At 39.6% G+C, this 16,617-nt stretch overlaps 1 protein-coding gene across 1 annotated transcript in view; it reads left to right on the top strand.

Annotated features, from left to right (window-relative positions):
* The window catches only part of CERS3 (ceramide synthase 3), a 98,643-nt gene that overhangs the window by 78,918 nt on the left and 3,108 nt on the right, over positions 1–16,617 (top strand). The window lies entirely within an intron of this gene.

The following is a 16,617-nucleotide window of genomic DNA, read 5'->3' as shown; positions in this document are numbered from 1 at the left end:
TGCTCCTATTCTGCTGAAGTGGGGAAGGAATTTGAGGGATGGGGAGGATCTAGGTAAAAAGAGGTCTTTAAGAAGCTCTGACCGCTCAGGTACCCATGATTTAAAAAATCATTTCACAAAAATGGAATGAATTTTTATATAATCCTGAAAGAAACAGTCTCCATTTTATTAGTAGAGAAACAGACGCACACACAGATATGGTATGTGGAATCTCAGTTTTAGACAAGGGGCACAGGCACAATTCATGGCCTGCTAATAAATCTACACATTCACACCAGGATGTGAAAGTTTTATTAATGGGCTCTTGGGCCAGAGAGATTGGTAAAAACAGGTATGGGGGAGACTCCTGTGGTCAGCGCTGTCTCTGTTAACCTCCCGCTGTTTTCTGTGGCCTACCCCACCCTGCGGCCATCTCCCCACCCCCACCATGTAAGTCTCAGAGGAGGGCAAAAGAAACCTCATTCCTGAAAACTCATGCAGTGTGTAGATATGGGTAAAAGAAATTAGTTTTTCAAACATTTTCATTTTGATTTATCATGTGGGCTTTAGTGCCTGAGTGATTTATGATACAGATGGCTCCATCCATGTTCTATCTTGAGAACAGCAAGCATGCCATCTGTGGAACTCAGGACTCTCAAAGGGGCTGTGTTCTTCAGCTTTTGCCTCCTCTCCACACGTACCTGACTGAGGTAATCCTGAAGACAGCAGCCCAGGGCACGTACTCTTCACACAGCTCCACGGTCATGCTCTGGTAGCCTGACTTGAGACTTGTCCTTCTCAACCTGCCTCAGCCTCAGTATTGCTCCAAGCAAGTGACATTTGTCTGTAATGTGTTCAGTATGAACCTGGAAACGTGACGTCTTTCAAGAGAATGAGTGGAATTGGCTGTGCTCAGCCATTTGGCTGAGCTGGAACCACTGTCCCGGTCCCCAGAGCCCTGCATGGAAGCCCAATGTGACTGGATATTGGCTAAGGTCAGAACCCTGTATGGCAGCTACAAGGGGTGACTGCCTATGTAATGATTGGATGGTAGCCTCTAAAGCCACTTGTACTCCTAAAACTCTCCCTTACCCACTTACCTGGATGCAAGACAGTATGAAGAATGTGGAGGAATCCTGGGCTCAGGCAGGGCCCCAGGATTGGCCATCCAGAGAAGGAGAGTCACAAGGGGAGGGTAAAGCTCAGTGGGGCAGCACAGGAGTCCAAAGCAGGCCTTGAAGCTTTCCATTGCCATTCTTTTTCTGTCCCATGTCAGTTGTGAGTATTTCTGTGTGTATATTTGCGTGTGTGTGGGTGTGCATGTGCAGGAGAATCTGGGGGGATCGGAGCTTCCATGCCTGTGAGGGGGTGAGGGGAAATGGGCCGGGTGCAAGGAGAAGCTGCATCAGAGATCAACTGAGGCAGAGCCTCTGTGCCCCAAGGTTAGCTGGTCACTGGATGTGGGCTGCCCAGATCTGGAGAGGGGACATAACTCTGGCAAGGCAGTTCCCTTCAGCCAAGGAGAACACCCAGAGAGGGACACAGCTACAAACCCCCTCAGTGGGGGGATTAGAGCCTCGGTCATTTATTTTATTTGTTTTCTAGTTGGTTAAGGTGTTAGGGTAATGTAGTTACTATTTTTTCCATCATGGTCAGAAGTAGAAGTCACAGTATTTTATTTTCTAAATAACAATAGTGTATATGATTTCTAATGCAGCCTGTTTCCATTTTTGAACAAGTATAACTGTTAGGTGATTCCTTCTTTGTTTCTGATTTTCCCCTCTAGGCCAGTCTGTCCAATAAAAATATAATATGAGCCACATATATGACATTTAAAATATAATGAACAGGTGAAATTAATTTTAAGAATATGTTATATTAATACAATATAAGAAAAATATTATCATTTCAGTTTTTCCTGATATACATTTTGCCTGGTAAGTATTTAATCAAGGGAGAATTATAATCATGTTGAAGGATCATACAATGATTCAACAATCAATTATAAAAAATTGTCAGTGAGATATTTTCATTCTTTTTTGCACATTAAGTTTTTGCAATCTGATGTGGATTTTACACTTACAGTACACCTCAATTTGGACTGACCACATTTCAAGTGCTCAAAAGCCACCTGTGGCTGGTGGCTAGCACATTGTACATGTGGCTCCTGGCTCTGGAATGGCAATTCTACTTCTCCACTGCATATGGGACAGAGGGGGGGATATGTTCTCATGTGAGACCTCTTTCTAAGGGGTCCTCCCTGCTATGCTCAATCACAGCATGCTGGCGACACCCGCTACCCTTTCTTTTACACTCAAGAAAACATTTCAGTTGGCGAGTGAGGGAGGAGGGTACTATTTTAGGGAGAAACTGCTTTTTTTCATTTGTTTTTTATTTTTTTAAGTAAATCCTTTGTCTCATTTTTCTTTTGCTTCTTCAGGATCCTTAATTTTTCCTCTTGTTTCCTTCTTTCCCTTCACTGTGCATCTCCAAGTACTGGTTTTTCTCCATATACCTGACTCTCCCTGATGAGCTCTGCTTCTCTCAGGCTGCCACTTCCTGTCTCCCACACTTTGGACCCTCTTCTATCTACCAAGGGCTATGGACTACCAGGTCCCAACCCGTGGCATTCGCAGTTTCCTTTTCTCCTTCTGATGATTTTATCTGTGCTTCCTGGAGTCCTGCTCCTGTTCACGGAGTCATTCCAGCCTACCCTCCCCACTTTCCCAGCCACAAGCTTGAGGGCTGTGGGAGCGCTATTGGAATTTGTATATATTTTCTTCCTGTTGTAGATAATTTAAACACTGTTCTCTGTTTCCTAGGAAAATGGAAGCCATGTATTCATGTTGATTCTATAGCTGTTTGGGGAAAGTATGGGGGAAATTTGGAATCATTATTCTTCAACTCCAGAAGTCCTCAAGTATATCATTTGCAAACTTAGGTGCTTGAACTATTTCTAATAACAGACTTCATACCACATACCTGACAAGTGATCTTGACAATGTCTCAGATATGGAGAGCTCCACAGAGCAGCACAGAACCATAGGGTGGCACCTCAGATGCCAACCGTCATGCCCTACCACCACCCTCATGGCTCTGTTTCTACAGGCTAAATACATCTAATTCTTTCAAACATACCTCCTAAGGTATGCTTGGGAGTCTTTTCACCTACCTGATCATTCTCCTGTTCCTCGTTATTCAGATTCTTTAACTGTTGTGCCTAGAACTGAGCACAGTTTTCTAAATATGGTCTCACAAATACAAAATCAGGGAGGTCTATTATCTCTTATTTTTGAAAACTCTACTTCCATTGATGCAGCCTAGTTTTGTATTTAGTTGGTGATAGTCACATTATACTGTTAATTCATACTAAGCTTGAAATTGATTAAAACTTTTAAGTCTTTTTCATTTGGGCTACTGTTAGGTCGCATTTCCTCCACTGGGGAATTGTCTGGTGGTAGTGATAATTCTTTTATCTGTTGGAAGTTGCATTCCTTCTTGTTAAACTTCATTTTGCTCAATCAGGTTATCATTCCAACCTTTTCTTGAACTCCTGACCTCCAGTGATCCTCCTGCCTCAGCCTCCCAGAGTGCTAGGATTACAGGCGTGAGCCACTGCACCTGGGCCAGCACCCTTTACTTAAGAATAAGAAAGCATGACATTTGGTGACAGGTCCTTTTGTTTAAAAGGCCTATTAAAGCTGGGTGCAGTAGCTTATACCTATAATCCCAGCTACTTGGGAGGCTGAGGTAGGAGGATTGCTTGAGCCCAGAAGTTTGAGGCTGCTATTATCATAGTGAGCTATGATTGTGCCTGTGAACAGCTACTGTACCCCAACCTGGGAAACATAGTGAGACCTCATATCAAAAAAAAAAAAAAAAGAAGGCCTATTGAAAGAATTCAGGAGTATTCTGTACAAGCCAGTTCATAAACAAGTCATTATTATTTCACCTGATATATATTTTAATCAGGGAGGGTTGTAATTATATTTAAGCCTAATTACAGAATAAATTATACTGCTCACACCCTGAAGAAGATCTTCCAGAATTCCAGATCTTTAACTCAGATGAACTTGTGAAATACTAGCTATGCTGACTATAACTAAAGAGAATGGCCTATAGAGCTTTAACAGAAAAATGCTCATGGCCAGGCCACAACACAGACCAATTAAATCAGAGTCTATGGGGCAGGATACCGACAGTGGAATTTTTGGCAGGTCTTTTCTCTCCCTAGGTGGGAATTCCCTGGGTTTCATCCTCAACCCAGAATTCTTCTAATTTGTATCCTGGGTTGAGATCCAGATTAAGTAGAGAAAACAAGCTGTGTTGTCCTCTCCACCACTGGAAACATATGCAGGGATATCCCTCTATTTACTTGATTTACATTCTAGAAAACAGAGATGGCTATACTCTTCCCCACATTAGTAACATTAGTTTACCTCAACAAATACTCCCATCTTGCAAATTTTAACAAGAGTAGTAGACATTCGTATTACTCTGGTGTCCTGTGCTAAAAACAAAGAAACACCTTATAAAGGAAAATTCAGACTTGAAACAAGCCCACTGAGATTCTTTCCTTTGTAGAAAAACAAAATACTTTAAAGGGTACATTTTTCTGGCGAACTAAAACCATGATTTATTTTACAAAATGATTTACTAATTGCATTAAAAGAACCATTTATTACATAAAATGAGACATACTTCTAATTTTATATTGTCTTTCTGGACTGAAAAGTTACTTATAAAATACAGAGACTAAGGAAATCAAAATTATTTGGAACCATGGAATTTTAAAACATGAAAGTCCCATAGGTGGCCTTCTGCTGCAACTTTTTCTTTTCACAGAGGACATCAATCTAGAAGAGGGTTCCTGGCCTAACAGACAGCCTTGCTGACCGAAGGCTGGTCTGTGACCACAGCCTCGGAATCGCCCAGGGATTGTTAAAAATGTAATATCTCAGGCCTCTCTAGCGACCTCCTGAATGAGAATCTATAGCTTATGAAGAACTCTAGGTGATTCCTGTGCACATTAAAGTTTGAGAAGCACTGGTCTAAAAAATTCATACTCTAGCTTACTGAAAGGAAAATGTCCATGGATAGCCAGATTTTATAAAACCCAATTTAAATTTAATACAACTCCTTTGAGGAGGCAAAAAAAAAAAAAAGGAAATACTCAATTGTTTTTTTCTGTGACCTTGCCAACTTGGATAATTAGAATGAGTATAACAAAAGGGAGTGACTTTGCAAGTACTTCAGAAAATTGAACTGTGACTGAATGTACTTGCTCTTTTTTTTCTATAGTTAAAGCTAAAAATTTGCTTTCAAAACAGCATAAAGTGCTTATTATATTGCTCTTTGTTTCATTGCCAACTGTGGATTTAGACATGGAGTCATTCAAAAAGCAGTGGGGCATCATGAGTCATTCACAACCTTCTGGGCTTTTGACATTACTGCAAAGCCACAGATTCCCGAGCACGGCGTTTAGTTACAGCGTTTCAGAAACATAACTCTATGATTTTGTTGAAGCATAGTGCAGATGTCATCCCCAGAGGTGCATGGAAGTGCTGTAGGCAGAGATTATTCATTTACTTGAAATGAGCATTTTATCCTACTAGTACTAGTGTGCATTTTTTTCATTGCCAGCATTTATTTTGTTTGGTTATTCTTGTAATCATTTTTGAGGAATACAGACTAGGACCAGATACTTACCTTAACTAATAGGCAAATCATGTATAATTGATAAAGATATATATATATGCACATACACAGATATATATATTCTGGAATCTTAAAATATATGAAAAAAATCACATTAAAAAAAGCCAAAAGTGTAGACATTAGGATTTGACTTTAAATGTATTTACTTTTAAAAAGTATTGGCCGGGCGCGGTAGCTCACGCCTGTAATCCTAGCTCTCTGGGAGGCCGAGGCGGGCGGATTGCTCAAGGTCAGGAGTTCGAAACCAGGCTGAGCAAGAGCAAGACCCCGTCTCTACTATAAATAGAAAGAAATTAATTGGCCAACTAATATATAGAGAAAAAATTAGCCGGGCATGGTGGTGAATGCCTGTAGTCCCAGCTACTTGGGAGGCTGAGGCAGAAGAATTGCCTGAGCCCAGGAGTTTGAGGTTGCTGTGAGCTAGGCTAACGCCACGGCACTCACTCTAGCCTGGGCAACAAAGTGAGACTCTGTCTCAAAAAAAGAACAAAACAAAAAAAAAACAAAAAAAAAAAGTATTTATTCACTTTTTTTTGGTGGAGATGAAATTGGCGGGAAGTTGTGTATTAACTGAGTGATGCTAGTTATGGTACATGTATTGTACAATACAGGGTGACAGCTGTGGCTAGGAATATGTTTTCTTAAGAAACAGGATGGTGGGCTGGATGTGGTGGCTCATACCTAGATTCTGGGAAGCCAAGGCAGGAGGATTGCTTGAGGCCAGGATTTGAGACCAGCCTGAGCAAGAGCAAAGAGCAAGACCCCGGCTCTATGAAAAAAAAAAAAAAGAAAAAGAAAAAGAAAAAGAAAAATTAACCAGGCATAGTGGCATGTGCCTGTAGTCCCAGCTACTGGGAAGACTGAGGCAGGAGAATTGCTTAAGCCCAGAAGTTTGAGGTTGCAGTGAGCTATGATAATGCCACTGCACTCTAGCCCAGGCAAGAAAGCAAGACTCTGTCTCTATGAATGAATGAATGAATGAATGAGGATGGTGAAGTGTTTGTTGTTTCTATGCTATTTCTTATGAGGAACAAGTGAAAAAAATGGGAATGTTTAGCTTGAAGAGGAGTTAACTATCTTTAAATGTTTGAAAAATTAACCAATGTTTGAAGGAAGTGCACAGTCTTTTTGCCTGGTCCAGAGGGGTGGAACTTGTAGTAATGGATGGAAGCTAAAGGAGGCAGATTTCAGCACTATACAAACAAGGGAGCCGGCTGAGTGCTGTGGCCATGCCTATAATCCCAGCACCTTGCGATCCCGAGGTGGGATGATTGCTGGAGGCCAAGATTTTGAGACCAGCCTGAGCAACATAGTGAGACCCCATCTCTTGAAAAAAAAATTTTTTTTTTTTAAAAAGAAGCAGATAATGAATTACTAGAGATGTACAGGCAGGACTGTGTACATCTTTTGCTTGAGTTATTATAAAGAATATATCAGCATCAAATAGAAACTAGATCAAATTACCTTAAAGGTCCCTTTCAAACCCAGAGGCGTTGGACACTATTGTTTCCTATGTAAAACCCCTTCTACATCTCAAATGCTAGCTCTACAATCCAACACTGGCATTTCTCTCCTGTACTGCAACCTTAGCTTCCCACGTGAGCCACCTGTGACCACTCTAGACACCCCCCCCAGCCATTTCCACATGGCAATGGAAAACACTGTAATATATAAAGTAGCTACTCCATTAGAGCAAAAGTTCACTGAGGACAGGTACCTTGTCTATTTTGGTCACTGGTGTGCCCCCAACACCCAAAACAGTGCTATATAGTGGCTTCCACTTGGGCTTAGAAGTGAATTTGAACTTCGACCTTGACTTGTAAAATCCATTATCTGGTCCATGCTTATTCCCTGACCTCACCTGGGATCATGCACCATCTTTCTTACTATGTTTTAGCTGTACTGGCCTGTCTGTTCCTGAGCATGTCAAGATTTCTCCCATCTCAGGGTCTTTGCACAAGATGTTTCTTCTTCTTGAAATGTTCTTTAGTCCACTATTCTCTGACCACTCTCACTTAAACTACAGATTGCAACTTGAGTTCCATTTCCTTAGTAAGACTTTCCTGCCATCACCTCATCTACATGAAATTTCCTAATTTCAATACTGTAGTATTCTCTACTTCATAACATTTATCAAATATGTAATTATATATTTCTTATTTGTGTATTTGATTCCTTAGCATTCAGATCTTTCAATAAACTAAATTATTTGAGGACAGACGGTTATGTCCCCAGTGTCTTGTGCAATGCACTGGGGATCAAGAAATATTTTTTGAACCAGTTGGTCTCAACTGGGACAATTTTGGCCCCCAGGGACATTTAGCAATCTCTGGAGACATTTTTAGCTGTGACAAATCAGAGGTGCTACTAACACCTATTGGATACTTACTGCACATACTTACTGCTAGACATCCTTCGGTGGGCGGAACAGTCCCCACAAAAAAATAATAATCTGATCCCAAAATATCCATAATGCCAAGGCTGAGAACCCTGGGATGAATGAATGAACTCTGTTTTTTTGTCGATTCTCCTTTGTTATTTGTGCTTTTTCCCACATTATGCATTGCTTTCCTACCTGCCAGTATCATCATATCCAGAGTAAAGTTAGATTTATGCAGGAACAGCCAGACATACTATGCTTTGAGAAGCCAAGCTCTCCATAATTAGCTAGTTAGCATCTCTTCAGATGCAAACACTGGCAGTTTAAAATTTACTCAAATGATAATGGTTTTAAAAGGAAATGGTTGCCAGCCAATTTCCTTTTGAAATAAGGTGACTGCTTTTGGAAAGTTTTGATGGATTGAGAGAATGAGATTGTAGCCAATTGGTCAGTTGTAACCATGAGAAAATACTTGGATAGCACTCCACACCACCACCCTCAGTTCCTTCACTGGTGGGTACTATCTGGGTTGGGAGGGACACACCAGGAGAGGGTGTCTTGACTTTGTCATTCGGCAGCGCTTCATTTGTTCTGATGCATTTAGTGAACATCTATCTCTCATCACCTTTTGTACTGCATAGCCTCTGTGAATGTTGGGTCTAACTCAGCAGAACCGTTCCCATACTGGAGGCAGCCACCCTGGCCTGCTGCACTGTGCACACGCCTGTCCCTGCAGACCGCACAGCTTCCTGTCTCTAGTCTAAGCCATCAATTTACAAGGAAGAAAACAAGCCAAGGATTCTGTCCTTTGAAAAATCTCCTTCAGCCTTGTAGTGAGAGCCTAGGACAGTATTTCCCAACCTTCGTCACCTTATGGCACCTGAGGGACTGATATTGGCACAGACACCAGGGTAAACTGAGGTAGGCACCCAAAGCAGGAGGAGACATCCCAGGCACCCTGGGGCTCTGGTAGCTTCAGGCTCTACCTTGCTGCCCCGAGGCCTGAGGAGATCAATGTCTCAGGGTAGCTTTTAACCCTTTCTTGGCACAACAGTTGGGAATTTCTGGGGTAGAACAGCCTCATGTAATGGCCTCTCAGCTGTGGGCCAGGCGATGATAATGTTATTCATTTCCTTTCTAAAGTGGGCTGGTGGATTGGACTGGTCTAAGAATAAATCATATTTCATCTATCCCTAGAGAGGAGCAGGCGAGATGCATTTAAAATTTTTCTGATTCAGAAATCTTGCCAACAATAGCAGTCTTGCTCCTCTGAGACAGGGAAGCGGCACCATCCAGCAGGAACTATATGAACTGGCTGTCACGAGGCCCCCTGCAGGGAACCGTGGGTCAGTGTGAGTCTTTCAGGACCCCAACACTCGCAGCTGCGTCCAGAGGGCCAGCCTGTGCGGCACAGGGGGCTCCGCTGCCTGCTGTGCATCCTTACTTTGCCGTGGGCGTGGGTTGCAAAGAGACCCTCCATCTCAGAACCTGGGTCCTGGCCAGGGACTTGATACAACTTGGAATCCCTGAAGACAACGTTTGGAGAGCTAAATGCAGGGCCCTGTATCAAAGGACCCAGCCGAGTGCAATAGGCTGGAAAACAAAGTCTCTCATAAAAAGCAGGGATTGAGGATGATTTTTAGGTTTTTGCTTTGAGCAACTGAGTGGATGGGAGCACCATTTGCTGAAATATGGAAGACAGAGAAAAGGATCTGAGTTTGACAGACTGTCAGACAGCTGAGCAGAGATTGTCTAGCTAGTGAGTTTTCGAGTTTGATACCTGAGAGTGATATAAATTTCAGAGTCATTTACATTTAGTTGGTGTATAATTAATGCTGTGGTATTAGATTCACTTCTTCATTCATTCACTCACTTAGAAAATATAAATGGAATGCCTTCTGCACACTAGATGAAATCACCCACAGGAACCTCGAGAAGATAATATGCTGGTATATTCCAGTATATTCTAACTCATCCCCCCCTCCTCTGCAGAGGTGACCACTCTCTTGAGGCTGGTATCCTTCCTCCCTTGCTTTTATGTGTTTATTATGTGCAGATACAGCCACAGACATTAGAGTACTGTTTTCTATATTTTTAAACTTTACATAAGTGGTATGATATAGTGCATATAATACATATAATTGTGAAATATAATTGTGAAACATATAATTATGAAACCTGTTTTTTTCACTCACGATAAGATTATTCATATTGATGTATGTCTCCTTGTGAACATGTGTGTGAATTTCTTTATAAGTGGAATTGCTAGGTCAAATTTACCGGATACTCTCAAACCAAGTATATGAGAGTTTTTCTTTCCTCACATCCTCACTAATTTTTAGTATTACTAGACTTTTCAATATTTACCAGTTTGATGCACATTTTATCTTATCATTTTAATTTGCAGTTTCCTGATTACTGAGATTGGGCATCTTGAATAGCTTATGAGTCAACTGCGTTGCCTCTTCTGTGAGCTGCCTGTTCATACTCTTTGCCTGCTTTCCTATCACGTTTGAGTTACTTGCATACCTCGTATACTAAGATTTGAAACAAGCTTTAGCAATTCAATTTTACTGCAAGTTTTCTGAGTTTAACCCTCCTTAATCTTCTATCTTTCTATGGTTATTTCCTAAATGTTGCTTTACCTTAAAATCCTAGTGAATTTTTTTTACAAAATGGCTTTACACGTCTTTGCCTACTTAGAGTTGTAGAACTTTCAGGTGGAGCCTAAAGCTGTTTCTAAAGGATTTAAAATGTGGCAATTTAGGGAATACTCTATATTTAACAGTTTTAATCTTCAAAGCAAATTATATTTATGTAATCAAATCATTTTTTGCATCCATTACAGTTTGACGATCACCACAAATCCAGTGAATTTTTTATTCATTTAGGTAATGTGGAGAATATGAAAGAAATCCGCACATGTTTATCAAAGTCCACACCATGTAATCTGGGATCCACTGCCACTAAGCTATGTCATTCAACTGGGTGCAACTGAGCTGTAACTTTTATCTCATCTGGGAAATGAATATCTAGGACTAGATGTGCTCCAGAGTCTGTCTAGCACTAAAACTTACTTTTTGTCTTAAAAGCTAATTTTTAAGAGCTTCTATGACTTAGCAAAATGAAATAATCTCTTAAGAAATTATATCCATTGATAGCAGCAAGAAAGTATCAGTAAAAAATAGAAAATATTCTATTTTACACTGGTGAGTTGGGGCAGTGTAAAAAGCAACTTTTGTGTTTGGCAAGAGGAGGCATTCTATATACCAGCTGCAAAAATTGGCTCTGTTTTTCTTTTACAAGTCAGGTAATCATGAATAAGCAGATTGAGGTGGCCCAAATGTCATGGGTAGCATTGCCATCGGTGACATGGTTTTCTGGAATTAAGATTTTCCAAACAAAAAGAAGAGTATAGCAATCTCTCTGCATCTGTGGAGGATTGCTTCCAGGGTGCCCCAGGAATACCAAAACACACAGAAGCTCAAGTCCCTGGTAGGAAATGGTATAGTATTCACATATAACCCACAAATAGCCTCCTGTATACTTTAAATCATCTTTAGATTACTTATAATACCTAATACAGTGCAACATAAATGCTATATAAATAGTTGTTATACTATAATTTTTAGAGACTAATGACCAGGAAAAAACATCTGTACATGTTCAGTACAGAGGCAGCCATGCTTTCTTTTTTCCAAATATTTTTATTTTTTATTTTGGCATATTATGGGGGTACAAATTTTAAGGTTTCAATAAATGCCCTTTCCCCCCTCCCCCCCCAAGTCTGAGTTTCCAGCATGACCATCCCCCAGATGGTGCACATCTCACTCATTATGTATGTATATATCCACCCCACCCTCCCCTCCCACCTGTCCTATACCCTATTACTATAGTAGCTATGTGTCCACTTAGGTGCTGCTCAGTTAATACCAGTTTGCTGGTGAGTATATGTGGTGCTTGTTTTTCCATTCTTGGGATACTTCACTTAGTAGTATGGGTTCCAGCTCTAACCAGGAAAATATAAGATGTGCTATATCACCATTGTTTCTTAGAGCTGAATAGTACTCCATGGTATACATATACCACATTTTATTAATCCATTCTTGGATTGATGGGCACTTGGGCTGTTTCCACAGCCTTGCAATTATGAATTGTGCTGCTATAAACATTCGAGTGCAGGTGTCTTTTTTGTAGAGTGTCATTGGATCTTTTGGGTAGATGCCCAGTAATGGGATTGCTGGATCAAATGGTAGATCCACTTGTATCGCTTTAAGGTATCTCCATATTACTTTCCACAGAGGTTGAACTAGTTTGCAGTCCCACCAGCAGTGTAGGAGTGTTCCTCTCTCTCTGCATCCACGCCAGCATTTATTGTTTGGAGACTTTTTGATAAAGGCCATTCTCACTGGAGTTAAGTGATATCTCATTGTGGTTTTGATTTGCATTTCCCTGATGATTAGAGATGTTGAGCATTTTTTCATATGTTGGTTGAATTCACTGATGGGGAACACATGCCTAATGGAGGGCAACTGTGTGGACTTCCTTTGACTTATATACATACTTGCAATCCTGGAAAATTCAGAATATATGAAAACCATGCAAAAATTACTGTACTTGAATGTAAAATAGAGTTAGGTTCTCGGCTTGGATGGCTATGAACAGGGTTTTCACCTCTACGCATGTCTGGGGAGTTACGTGGGTGTCATGCACATTGCAGGATTTCCAGTGTCCTTACCCTCTGCGTATTCCCCAACCTTTGTGACCACAAAAATGCTATAAACTTCGGAAGACCCCATATAGTCCAGGACCTCTTCTTAGAGGTAAGGGTGCTAGAGGACATGGCTAGGGCAGACGGCTGTCATCCTCAGGGACTGGTTTCTGCCTTAGCTCTTCAAATCCTGGAGAGATGGGTGTGTAGGTGCCAGTCTGCCTTTCTGATTAGAGTTTCCCCTTGATCCCTACCAAAGTATTTTGGGAAAGGAGGCCAGAAGGACACTGACCAGGAAAGCAAGCGTGGCCCTTTCCTGAAAGGCTTCCTCTGTAGGAGGCAGCACTTTTGATCCCAGCTCCCAGCATATCAGAGAAAGGTTGCCTTGCTCTGTCGCGTCTTAACTGAGGAGATGCCAAGTGTATTCCTCCATGTTTACAGTGAGGCTTGTTATTTTGACACCCTTTCTGTGGTGTTGTGGGAAAGCATTTGAGTTGCTTCCAATTTTTGGTAGTTATGAATAGAGCTGTCTCTAGGGTAGCTACTCAGGAGTAGAACTGCTGAGGGAGACAGTAAATATATATTTAATTTTATAAGTAACTGTCAAACTGTTTTCCAGAGTGTCTATCGGTACTGTTTTGCATTTCCACCAGCGATACATGAGGTGTCCAGTCATTCTGCATCCTTGTCAGTACTTAGTATTGCCAACATTTTTAATTTTAGCTATTTTAATGGTTTTAATTTGCATTTTTATAATGGATAATGATGCTGAACATCTTTTCATATGCTTGTGTCCTCTTCAATGAAGTGTCTCTTTTTACATCTTTTGCTTGTTTTTAAAAATTGCGTTGTTTTCTTATTGTTGAGGTTGAGAGTTCTTTATTATGCATACAAGTTGTATGTGTAATATTTTTGCCCAGTTTGCAGTTTTTCATTCTCTGAATAGTGTCTTTAGTATAGCAAAAGTTTTTAATTTTCATAAAGTCTAGATTATCAATTTTTTTCTTTTGTGGAGTATGTTTTTTGTGCCATGTCTAAGTATTCATTGCCCAATCCAAGATCATGGATTTTCTCCTAAAAGTTTTATAGTTTTGCATTTTACATTTAGATCTATGATTCATTTTGAGTTGGCTTTTGTATGAGGTATGACATTTAGATGAAAATTTACTTTTTGTACTACGGATATCCAGTCATTCCAACCATTTCTTGAAAAGACTATCCTTTCTCCATTGAATTGTTTTGATCCTTTGTATAAACTCAATCAGCGATATTTGTATGGAATTATTTCTAGAGTCTATATCTGTTCCACTATGCGTTTATCCTTCTGCTAATACTACCCTGTCTTGATTACTGTAACTTTATAGTAAGTCTTAAAATAGAGTACTTTAAGTCCTTCCATTTTGTTCTTCTTTTTCAGAATTCCTTTAGCTATTCTTGTCCATTTGCCTTTCCATGTAAATTTTAGAATCAGCTTATCTGTGTCTACAGAAAATTCTGCTTGGATGTTGATTGGTATTGTATGGAATCTATAAATCAATTTAAAGATAATTAATATTTTTATTATGTTGAGTCTTCTAATTCATGAACATAGTATGTCTCTCCAATTATTTAGGTCTTCCTTGATTTCTTTCACCAGAGTTTTGTAGGTTTTACATAGAGATCCTATACATAGTTTGTTAGATATATACCTAAGTATTTCATTTTTGGAACTATTGTAAATGTTGTAGATTTTTAAATTTCAGTTTTTAATTGAACACTGTTAGTAGTATTAATTTCTATGGCTGCTGTAACAAATTATGACAACTTGGTGCTTAAAACAACAGAAATGTATTCTCTCACAGTTCTGGAGGTCAGAAGTTCTGAGCCTCATACTCAGTTCTGAGCCTCAATCAAGGTGTCATCAGGGCTGTGTTCCCTCCAGAAGCCTTAGGAGAGAATCCGTTCTTTGCCTTTTCCAGTTTTTGGTAGCTGTGGGCATTTCTTGGCTTGTAACTGCATCATTCTAGTCTTTTCTCTGTCTTCATATTGCCTCTCCCCTGTGGTCAACTTTCCCTCTGCCTCTGTTTCATAAGGACACTTGTGATGGCATTTAGGGCCCACCTGGATAGTCCAGGATAATCTTCTCCATCTTAAGATCCTTACCTGAATCATGTCTGCAAGAACTTTACACAGGTATCAGGTGACGTCACTGGTCCAGAGATTGGGACTTCATATCTTTGAGGACATTTTTCAGCCTATTGAATTAGTTTTTGGAATGAAAATTTGTGTGTGTGTGTGTGTGTGTGTGTATGTGTGTGATTTTTTTGTGTGTTGACTTTGTATCCTGCAAACTTGCTAAACCAACTTATTAATTCTAGGAGTTTTTTGGTAGATTCCTTAGGATTTTCTACATGGACAATTATGACATCTGCAAATAGGGATGCTTTTATTTCTTTTTTTCCAATATGTACCATGTTTCCCCAAAAATAAGACCTACTCATAAAATAAGCCCTAACAGGATTTGTAAGCATTTGTGCAATGTAAGTCCTGCCCCAAAAATAAGACCTAGTGATGCGCGTGGCTACACAGCATACCATAGAATCCATGCATTTCTTCGTGGTGTGGTAGAGAAGAGGAGCAGCCCTTCTCATCTGCCCCATGAGAGCTCTATTGCTCGAGACATGAGAGATTAGGGCCAATGGTTCTAAAGGAAATAGAGTCGCAAGAAATTCAGGATGGAATTCGGGGTTTGGAAAGTTATGATGATGTTCCAGAAGAAGACAACTTAACTATATTTGAATAAATGTAGATTGTTGTACCGTACTTTAAAAAAAATAATACATCCCATGAAAATAAGCCCTAGGGCGTCTTCTTGAGGAAAAATAAATATATGACCCTGTCTTATTTTCAGGGAAACATGTTATGACTTTTATTTCTTTTTTTACCTTACTATATTGACTAAGTATTCCTATACAATGTTGAATAGCAGTAGTGGAAGTGGACATCCTTGTACCTAGTCTTAGGAGAAAGTGTTCAGCCATGCACCATTAAGTATGATATTAGCTATAAGATTTTGTAGATATTCTTTAATAAGTTCTTTTCTATTCTTTCTTTGCTGAGAGATTTTATTTTATCACAAATGCATGTGGAATTTTGTCACATGATTTTCTGCATCAATTATCTATTGTTTTCTTCTTTAACTTATTAGTATGATGGATTACACTGACTGATTTTCAAACATCAAATCAACCTTGCATTCATGAGATAAATCCCACTTTGTCATGAAGTATTATTATTTTTATACGTTGCTTATTTTGATTTGGAATATTTAGTTGAGGATTTTTATGTCCATGTTCATTAGAGATACTGGTCTGTAACTGTCTTGTCTTACATTATCTCTGTCTGGTTTTTGTGTGAGGGTAATTCTGGCCTCTTAAGATAAAATAGGACATGTTCCCTCCTCTTGTATTTTTTAAAAGATACCGTAGAGATTTGGTGTTTGTATGTTTCATGGAATTTGCCAATGAAATCATTTGGGCCTAGTGCTGTTATTTTTCAGAAGGTTTTTCACTACAAATTCAATTTTTTTCATATTATTTGACTATTCAGGTTATCTATTTTATCTTGAATAAGTTTTAATAGTTTGTAGTTTTTAAGAAATTGGACCATTTGATCTAAGTTGTCAAAAGTATATGCATAGGGCTATTCATAACATTCTGATATTATTCTTGTATTACCTGCAGAATCTATAGTCATAACTCCTTTTTTCCTTTCTGGTAATATGTACTTTCACTTTTATTTTGTTGTCAGCCTTGCTCGTGAGTTATTAGTGTTATGGATCTTTTTGAAG

Source organism: Microcebus murinus, chromosome 7, assembly GCF_040939455.1.
Source record: "Microcebus murinus isolate Inina chromosome 7, M.murinus_Inina_mat1.0, whole genome shotgun sequence".
Lineage (NCBI taxonomy): Eukaryota > Metazoa > Chordata > Mammalia > Primates > Cheirogaleidae > Microcebus > Microcebus murinus.
The sequence above is the reverse complement of the archived record's forward strand: the minus strand, read 5'-3'. Positions and strand labels throughout refer to the sequence as shown.